Source organism: Eumetopias jubatus, unplaced genomic scaffold (genome assembly GCF_037043125.1).
Source record: "Eumetopias jubatus isolate StellerSeaLion01/CBP00866 unplaced genomic scaffold, mEumJub1_p1.0 scaffold_8, whole genome shotgun sequence".
NCBI classification, from domain to species: Eukaryota; Metazoa; Chordata; class Mammalia; order Carnivora; family Otariidae; genus Eumetopias; species Eumetopias jubatus.
In genome coordinates, this window is record NW_028274814.1 from 79,012,127 (window position 1) to 79,021,102 (window position 8,976).

Here is an 8,976-nt window from a genome sequence, read left to right on the forward strand (position 1 = left end):
CTTTTGGAAGCAGGTGGATGTAAGTAACAAAAGTCAAATCCCCTCATTTCATAAATGGGAAAACTCAAGTCCTCTGGAGATTAAGTGATTTACTACCATCACTCTGTTACTTAACACTGACCTCTGTGTACAGGTGACTCTGACACTCTACTGTAAGCTCTTTAGAATTGTATTTATCTTTGAGACCCTGATGGCCAACTCTAAGCCAGGTATATGGTAGGTGCTCAATAGATGTATATCTTAGTTGAAAGCAACGTAAGTACTATAAGGAAAGAGACCACTTTTGCATGGAGCAAGGTCTGGTGGGTAGTAGGTGCCCATGAGAACTGAACTGGCAACAGGGCATGGCTGCAGCCTCTGACCTCACCCTGCCACAGCCTAGGGCCTCCAAGGCTCAGGCCTCTTTGGGCTGGAACCCAGAACAATCAATCTGCCTCACACCCCAACTCTGCCTTTATCTCCGCCTGTCTCCCTCAGCCCTTTTGCCTGGTCCAATCAGCTCCCAAATCTTTTTGAGTTTCACCCTGGGTGGAGACTGGGATATCTGACCTCCTGGTCTCCTGGCCCTGAGAGGCCTGAGGGGTAGGAAATGGCATCACCTTTTGAACCTTGTGTAGCACCAGTAGAGGTAACTGGTGATGATGATGATGAGGAGGAGGAGGAGGAGGACCCAAGGTCATGGCTTTCTCTGTCCTTTAACACTCAACTGATATGTGTTGAGCAGAGGGGACAGCAGAGGTTGACAGGGTCACTCTTCTGCCACTTCCTATCCTTCCTTCCAGGCTGGGAGACAAAAATGTGAGACAAAGCAAGGAGGTCAAGCTGGACCATGAAGATGAGGTGAAGGGGACAGGCTTCCTCCGTCATGCCATCTTCTACAGTGTGAGACACTGAGCTGGTTTCCCATTGGGTGCCCCCTGACCAACATCCTCTATCCCTGGCTCCCCACCTGGCTCTTTTCCTGAGCAGCCTCTGTGGAGATGTGTAGAAAGAGAGCTAAGGTCTGGGCAAGGCCTTCTGACCCAGATTTCCTGGACTGGCAGGCAACCCATGTTGAGAAACTGTGTCCAGGCAAGCTTGGGTAGCCACACCTGGCAAGCCACAGGGAACCTGGGGCCTGGAGCGCCCCTACCCAGTCATAGCCAGAGACCTAGCCCCATGCAAGGATGATGACTGTGCTCTAGGAAGATGCTTGCCCTTCGTTCACATTCTGGACTTCATCCTTGCAGCCCAAATGAGAGTGCTGGGGGACGGGAGGAGTGTCCCCGCTGGTCTCCCTGTCCTGGCCTCTGCATAGATAAAGCGTTTGCCTTACATTGCATGCTCCAAGAGGTTCGTTGTGTCTGGATGGTGACTTTTCACACGGCTCAGGCAATTCTAGGACAATGGAAAGACAGTGAGCACCACAATTCCAGCTGAAACGTGGATTCCACACCTTCTTCTCTTTTGTTGGTAGCAGAACTGCCAGCTTGAGTGAAAAGTGGCTGATTAGGGGAGGGGGGGCGTTGGGATCTGAACATTCTGGAAACTCTTGCCAACTTCTGTAAGAAATGATGACCCAGCGTGTAGCACCAGGCCCACTCTTAACTTTTGCGGGACCCAGGCAAGGTTCCCAGACCATGTGTTTAAATATGGAAAAGTTATCAGTTAAGCTGACAGAGTGTCAAAGTGTTAAATAAAACATGTTCTATCAGCCTACCTTGATGATATACTTTCACAATGACAAAAAATTTTTAAATATGTAAAGTTATGGTTATTATAGAGCTGAAAATTGACAAAACATTGGAAGACTAAATTAATTATTATTGTGATTGTCTGGGAGTGCTGTTGATACGCTGGCAATGCTCGGTTGAGTAATAAATGTATACGTAATTATGCAGAATTCATAAGTGATGACACGTTTGTTCAATAAAATTTATTTTTCTTGCCTTTGTCATAGGAAAATCACCAATTATATGGTTATAATTGAGATTTTCACATAATTTGTGTTCTGTTGGCAGTCATACCAAATTAGACAAACTTCCCTGAGTCATTATAGTTCTTTAGTTTTTTATTAACTTCAATTTGGAGAAATTTCACTCTGCTGAGGCTGGAAATTATCAATATAATTCTCAAAGCAATACTTGGATTCAGAATGCAGCAACGGATTTTATGTATCATGTACAAACAAAATAATGGGATGGCATATGATACATTATCACTGTCATAAAAAATTACAAATTTTTTTTCATTATATAAATTGCTATTCCTTATATGGTGAAAATTTCTAAAAGTAATAACTAGATCTATAGAATAGCAGTTTTAATTTTTTAAAAAAATTTTAAATAAAGATTTATTTATTTATTTATTTATTTATTTATTTGAGAGAGAGAGAGTGCAAGTGGGGGAGCAAGCTGACTCCACGCTGAGCATGGAGCCCAACACATCCCATGACCCCGAGATCATGACCCAAGTGGAAATCAAGAGTCAGACTCTCAACTGACTGAGGCACCCAGGTGACCCCAAACATTTTTATGTCAGAACGCCTTTACATTCTTAAAAATTTTTAAGAATTCCAAAAAACTTTTGTTTATGTGAATTATAATATCAGTATTTATCATATTATAAATTAAAACTGTTAACTTTTATTTTATTATTATTTTATTTTTAAGTAGGCTCCATGCCCAGTGAACCCAAGACGCTGAGATCGAGTCTGACGCTTAACCAACTGAGCCACCTACATGACCCAAAACTGATAGCTTTTATTTTTTTTAAAGATTTTGTTTATTTATTCATGAGAGACACAGAGAGAAGGGCAGAGGCAGAGGGAGAAGCAGGCTCCCCACGAAGCAGGGAGCCTGATGCGGGACTCGATCCCCGGACCCTGGGATCATGACCTGAGCCCAAGGCAGACGCTTAACCGACTGAGCCACCCAGGTGTCCCCAGAAAACTGATAACTTTTAAAACACACAAGCACACATTCCATTAGCCATCAGAGCAGTGATGACACCACACACCAAGCAGCCTCTGGGAAACACTGTACGCACAGGAAAGAGTTGGCATGAAAAGGGCAAATAACGTCTTACTGTTATGAAAATAGTTTTGACCTTACAGACCCTCTGGAAGGGCTCAGAGATCTCCAGGAGTCCTTCGACCACACTTTGAGAACTGGGGCTGTCGAACAATGTAAAGAATTGGTATCATGCTCCCTACATGTTACGCCTAGACCTATAAAACACAAATATAAGAATTTTAAGAACTAGTCTCACTGAGGCACCTGGGTGGCTCAGTCGGTTATGCAGCTGACTCTTGGTTTCGGCTCAGGTCATGATCTCAGGGTCCTGGGATCGAGCCTGTCATGGGGCTCCGCGTTTAGCGTGGAGTCTGCTTCAGGATTCTCTCTCTCCTTCCGCCCCTCCCTCCACCTGTGTGCTCTCTCTTTCTCTCTCTCTCTCAAATAAATAAATCTTAAAAAAAAAAATTAGTCTCACAAAACATTCCCCAACTGCTGTGTGCAAAATTTGTGAATATTGCACTAATTCATGAGTACCTGCAAAACCCCAAATAAGAACATGAAGAGAAGCAAGAAAATGGACCTGTTTTGATGTGCTTTGTCATGTGTCAAATTCAGAAATGCCTCTCAACCTCGCAGAGCTTCAGTTTTCTCTCTTGTGGAATGAGGGTGGTATCCACCTATGCTTCCCACCTAGTTCTGTGCATTGCTTGACGGCAGGCCCTGCCTTCGACCCCTTTGTCCCCAGCACCCAGGCAGCGCCTGGCCCAGAGCAGGAACTCATTAAACATTGTCAAGGTGAGCACGTGTCTCCTGGCTGATGACGAAGGCTGCCCTCCTGTGCACCTTGGAGTCAGGCAGGTTAGTAGGTGGAAGGCCCACCACTTCCGAACCTAGAAACCTGGGTAAGCTGCTAACTTGTCAAGAGCTCAGTTTCATCATCTATAAAAGGGAGTAATAATACTAGCAATTACCTCGTTTGGTTGTTGAGAGGAGCAAATGGGATGATCTATATAAAGCACTTGGCACATGACACATAGAAATCACTCAAACTATTTACTCTACTAGGTAAGCAATTTCAATATGGGGCATATAGATTTATTATAAACCAACTCCTAGCTTGGCAAGGGCAAGCACCATTTCTCAAGTACAAGTAAACTCTAGAACTGAGCTCCCAGGCCTAACACATAGAAGCTGCTCACCAAACTGGTAGATGAATGAATGAACAAATGAATACATGAATGGATGAAAGTTCTTCCTTATGCTAAAGTGCTTTTTGGTGTTTGGTTTTTTTTTTAGATTTTATTTATTTATTTGCCAGATAGAGAGAGAGAGCACAAGCAGGGGGAGTGGCAGGCAGAGGGAGAAGCAGACTCCCCACGGAGCAAGGAGACCAATGTGGGGCTCGATCCCAGGACTCTGGGACCATGATCCGAGCCAAAGGCAGACGCCCAACCGACTGCACCACCCAGGTGTCCCTCTTATGCCAAAGTGTTATACCTTCTGCCCACTGGCAGTGTGGACCTGCTTAGCTTCTTTGGCTCCCAAATATTGAGAATCGCGTTCTTGCCTTGGTCCTCTCAGCTCCTGGCTCTGCCCTGTTGCCAAAAGTAAAAAGCAAATTTTTTTTTTAATTATTCGGTGACCTGTTGATATTGCCTCCCGCTGCCCCTGGATTCACTGGATTCGCCTGTGAATAACCAGAAAATTGGCAAAATGGGATTTTTTTCTCTACCATTTTATCTAAATTAATGTTTATGCTTTTAATGAATACATGTTCATCATAGAAAAGTAATTTTTAAACAGCAAACACAAGACAGGGGCGCCTGGGTGGCTCAGTCGTTAAGCGTCTGCCTTCAGCTCCGGTCATGATCCCGGGGTCCTGGGATCGAGCCCCGCATTGGGCTCCCTGCTCCGCGGGAAGCCTGCTTCTCCCTCTCCCACTCCCCCTGCTTGTGTTCCCTCTCTCGCTGTGTCTCTCTCTGTCAAATAAATAAATAAAATCTTAAAAAAAAAGAAAACACAAGACGAAGAAAGTCAAGCTAACTCCACCAAGCAGAGAACTATCAGTAACATTTTAGCTTCTCTATCTCCACTTGGATATAAAGATGTGGTTATAAATAACTTTTTTTTTTTTTACAAAAATCAGGTTCTTAGTGTGTTTGCTTTTTTCCCTTAATGTATTTTGAACATCTTTCCATGTGACGTTCTCTCCTACAACTGCAGAGATCCTATTATTGGACACTGGTGTGGTTTCCATTTTCTCTCTCTCGTAAATAATGTTGCCATCGCCATTCATTGTTTATTGTGCATACACATGATGAACACTCACTGGTTTACAGGAAGAACATATTTTCAGTATTCAATGGGATGGTGACCATCATCGGAGCCTGCTTCTTGCCCAGATTCTTGCATGACCTCCCAGCTGGGGCCGGCTTATTCTCTCCAGAACACTTCATGGCTCTTCCTTGTCCCGCACGTAGTCTAAGCTGACATTCAGGCCCTCCAAAGGTCTGTAGCAGTCATCCCCAACACTGGCTACACTCACCCCATCCTTTCCCACCTCCTTTGCTGATGTGTCCCCTAGCCTGTGACATCATCCTGGTGAAAACGTGGGAGGTGCTTTTTCTTCTCTTTAAAAATATTTGTTTCCAAACTTACCATGATAAGCATGCTGGCGAAGGTCACCAAAAAGTTGTGACCAACAGTTGACCCATGATCTGGACTCAGGTGATAGAGGCTCCTTCCCCCTTCCCCTGTCCTTGGAACATGGTTCTGCTTATCTTTCCCAATTCCAGAAGCAGCTCTAAGGACATAGCCTTGAGGTAATGGTGTTGAAAACACCCACGTGGTATACGTGACTGAATCCAGTTAAGGCCTCTTTAAAAACTTTTAAGATTTGGTGGGCAGGTGCAGGGATCCATTTGTCTTGCTGTTGCCCAAAACAAGCCTTGTGTGTAAGTTCCCTTTGTTTATTAAAACCATCACCTTCCAACCTAGAGTGGCCTGTCTCCACATTGGGGGCCAATTTCAGATATCACCCAGGAAGCTCTCAGGAAAGTTATGAACCAACACTAGCTTTTTTTGTTGATTGACAATTCACGTAACATAAAATTCACCCTTCTAAAGTGCACAATTCAGTGGTTTTTAGTATATTCACAAGGTCATACCACCATCACCACCCTCTAATTCTAGAACATTTTTCATCACTCCAAAAAGAAATCCTGTACCCGTTAGCAGTCACTCCCCATCCTTCCTCTCCCTGGCCCCCGACACCACTAATCTACTTACTCTCTCTGTGGATTTGCCTACTAGGATATTTCATATAAATGGAATCATGAAATGGGTGGCCTTTTGTGTCTGGCTTCTTTCACTAGCATGATATCTTCGAGGTCCATCCATGTTGTAGCAGGTGTCAGAATTTCCTTCCTTTTTAAGGCTGAATAATATTTCATTGTATGGCTATATCACCGTGCTTATCCATGAAGCTGTTGATGGATACTTGGATTGCTTCCACTTTTGACTATTGCGAATGATGCTGCTGTGAACACTGGCATGCAATGATCTATTCAAGTCCCGGTTTTCCATTCTGTTGGGCATGCAGTGGAATAGGAGTGGAAGTGCTGGATCATATAGTCTATACTGAGTTTTTTGAGGACCCACCACACTGTTTTCTACAGTGGCTGCCCCATTTTATATTCCCACCAGCAATTTATGAGGGTTCCAATTTCTTCACACATTGTTAACACTTTTTATTGTCTGTTGTTTTTTATTACAGCCATCCTAGTGAGTGTGAAATGGTATCCCATTGTGGTTTTGAGTTGCATTTTCCTAATGACTAATGACCTTGAGCACCTTTTCAAGTACTTATTGGCCCTTTTCTATATATTTATAGAGAAATACCTATTTTCCCTCTCTCTATATAAATATTTTTAGGAAAAAATCTATTCAAATCTTTTGCCAATTTTTAAATTGGGTTATTTGTCTTTTTATTTTTGAGTTGCAAATGTTCTTTTTTTTTAAGATTTTATTTATTTATTTGACAGAGAGAGACACAGTGAGAGAGGGAACACAAGCAGGGGGAGTGGGAGAGGGAGAAGCAGGCTCCCCGCTGAGCAGGGAGCCCGATGCGGGGCTCGATCCCAGGACCCCGGGATCATGACCTGAGCCGAAGGCAGACGCTTAATGACTGAGCCACCCAGGCGCCCCTGAGTTGCAAATGTTCTTTACAGATATTGGATACTAGACTCTTATCAGATAGATGATTTCAAATACTGTCTCCCATTCTATCAGTTTTCTTTTTTCATTTTCTTGATGGTGTTCTTTGAAGCACAAAAGTTTGTTTTTTGTTTTTTGTTTTTTAATGGTACAAACTCACACATTTATTAGTGACCAAACAGAGAAACTGGAACTTTGCTTCCTGAGCATACAGGATAAAAACAGATGCCATCATGTTCAGATTTCTTGCTGTCAGACACCACCTCCTTTTTCTTTGCCTTAGACCCTCTTTCACCCTCCTGGGAAGACAATATCCTATACACCAGTCCAGACTGCTCCCACCAAGAAGGAAGGAAAATTATAGAACATCAGGACACTTACCCAACCCGGACTGTGTTCATTCTGTTGCCTTAGCAAGGTTTACAAACAAGAAACGTAGATCTAGGTGTTTCTTTCCCTCTGTTCCTCAAAAAGCTCATCTATGAAACCCTGAAGAACGGTTTCAGGCCTAGAGGGCTAAGGACATGAACACCAGGGGACTTGATACGTGACGGGGGTGGGGAGTCAACGCTGGCCCTCACCTTGGCGGGCTCAGATGTGTCCATGGCAGAACTGGCATCGATGTCAGCTGATTCTGCCTGGCCAAACTCTGCACCCTGCAGGGACATCTGCATGGCATAGGCGATCTGCTGCTCCTCGGTCATACTGCTTAGGTCAGGGAGCCCGGAGCAGCCAAGCTCCTGCTGGCTGATAGTCATCTGCAGCAGAGTGTCGTCTGAGCCTTCAGCCCCAGCTGTAGCAATCCCTGCCTCAGCCGCGGAGGCTGCAGCTGCGCACCGGGCCTCCTCTTCCTACCGCTGCTGCTGCTCTTCCATAGAGACACGGAAGGCCAGGGCCGGCTCAGGATCAGCACTGGGATCCACTCCGAATTCAAAGTCACTGGCACCAAGGCCCAGCATGGCACCACCTTCACCAGCCAGAATCGGAGAACTGATGAGGGCATCGGCCAAGCTGGGCCCAGGGGCACTGTCACCAGATGAGAACCGGTTCCATCTTTGCCGTTCAATGTGTTTACAAAGGCTGTCAGCTTTTCTGTGTTCGCCTCCTCTTCCCCAAAATTGATAATGTCAACATTTACTTTTTCCTTCTTGAGACGTTTAGCCAGTTTCACCAAATCCTTCTCGTTGTCCTCCACGGGGTTTCCCACAAAGGCAATGACGTGAATCTTGTGATTCTTGCCCTGTCGGTGCTTCAGAGCCAGATGGGCCACGCGGATGCCGGTGCAGAAGGTGATCTTGCCCTTGGGTTGGACAATGTGGAGCTTGGAAAGAATGCAGCCGGTGTCAGGGGTGAGTGTGGTCAGCACTTCGCAGTCATTGGCCAGTGTGATGAGGCCCACGTTGTTCTCAGGGCTGCTGCGGGTCTTAGAGTGACAGACTATGTTGACAGCATCTTGTTGAGCCTGCAGCCGGGTGGGTAAGAGGTCCCCATTCTGCATGTACTCACTGTTGTCCACGCAAACCATAATGCTTTCCAACACCATCTTGCCACCTTCCTCCCTCCCCAACCGGTTCTTCTAAAGTTTTTAATTTTTTTTTAAGAATTTTATTTACTTATTTGAGAGAGAGCATGAGTTAAGGGGGAGGGGCAGAGGGAGAAGCAGACACCCTGCTGAGCAGGGAGCCCGATGCAGGGCTCCATCCCAGGGCCCTGAGATCATGACCTGAGCCGAAGGCAGACGCTCAACCCACTGAGCCACCCAGCG

The 8,976-nt window shown here is 45.2% G+C and overlaps 1 pseudogene; it reads right to left on the reverse strand.

Annotated features, from left to right (window-relative positions):
* Positions 1-7,690: 7,690 nt before the first annotated feature.
* LOC114225712 (26S proteasome non-ATPase regulatory subunit 4 pseudogene) lies at positions 7,691-8,769 on the reverse strand (annotated as a pseudogene).
* Between the last annotated feature and the right edge of the window lie 207 nt (positions 8,770-8,976).